General features: G+C 39.6%; 1 pseudogene; it reads left to right on the forward strand.

Annotated features, from left to right (window-relative positions):
• Positions 1–243: 243 nt before the first annotated feature.
• Positions 244–962, forward strand: LOC132665108 (transmembrane protein 126A pseudogene; annotated as a pseudogene).
• The last annotated feature ends 350 nt before the right edge of the window (positions 963–1,312 follow it).

The following is a 1,312-nucleotide window of genomic DNA, read 5'->3' on the forward strand; positions in this document are numbered from 1 at the left end:
TTTATTAGAAGGACCAGGAAAATGTTCTTGTTTATCCTAATGCACAGAATATTTTGGACCCACATGGTATCTTTCAGGAGACAACATATTCTTCCCACTCTCATGCCCCTCCTTAAAGTCTCCCTTGAAATACAAAGTAATCTGAAAATTGTAAAGAACATTTTATTGTGTATCTGTGTGTTTTTTCCCTTTATTTTGTGGCTTCAAATCCATCTTCTGTATAAATACACGGCTGAGGTCAGCCAAAGATGGCTGCGTTCAGGCTAGTTGAGCAAAGGTTGGAGTGAACCCCAGCGTGCCGAGGAGGGTTGTGAGCAGAGCATAAGGCTAAAGATGAAAAATCATGAACCAGATAATACTGTCAAGGAAGACTTAATTTTCAATATCATAACCAGAAAAATTAACCACCTCCCAGAAGCAGAAAGGAATCTATTTGAACATGGATCAGTTTATATTGGACTTAATGCTGCTCTCTGTGGTCTAATAGCAAATAGTCTTTCTCGATGCATCTTAAATGTGACACAGGCTCGTATAGCTGCTGGCTTACCAATGGCAGTGATCCCATTTTTGACTGCACATGCATCTTACAAAGGTTTTGTAAATCTACTTTTGAATACAGGTGATTTGAATTGTGAAAACTGTACCATAACACGGGGTGGACGGGTTGGTCTTGTTTTTGGTGGTCTGTACCCTGTTTTCTTGGCTATACCTGTGAATGGTGGCCTAGCAGCCAGGTATGAGTCAGCCCTGCTACCAGAAAAAGGAAACATCTTAACTTACTGGACTAGAATTTCTAAGCCTGTCTTTAGAAAGATGTTATTTCCCATTTTGCTCCAGACCATGTTTGCCGCATACCTTGGATCTAGACAATATAAATTAGTTATAAAGGCTCTTCAGTTACCTGAACCTGGCCTAGAAATTCAGTGATCGTTAAACAACTTTGTACACAAAAATAAAACCGTAATGTATGAAAAAATAAATACACGGCTGAACAACTGTAGTGATCAATATTATCTTTATCAAGGACACTAAAGCAATGAACATATTGCTACTCAGGGTCCCACATGGATCTGCATGGAGTTGGATTTGAACCCACAGTCTCCCCATTTCCAATTCCAGGCAGTTGAGCTACCCCCAACTCTCCCCCAATCCAACACACAAAACCCCCAGGATGATCTATGTTCTTATGTGGAAAATGTGATGGATAGAGACAGCTCAAGCAGTAACTTGGAACCCAAAATCAATAAAAGTATTAGAACTGGGTGCTCACAAATTGGTAGCCATTTAATTCCCCTACTATTAATTTTTTTCT

The sequence above is a fragment of the Panthera onca genome, chromosome D3 (genome assembly GCF_046562875.1).
Source record: "Panthera onca isolate mPanOnc1 chromosome D3, mPanOnc1 haplotype 2, whole genome shotgun sequence".
NCBI lineage: Eukaryota > Metazoa > Chordata > Mammalia > Carnivora > Felidae > Panthera > Panthera onca.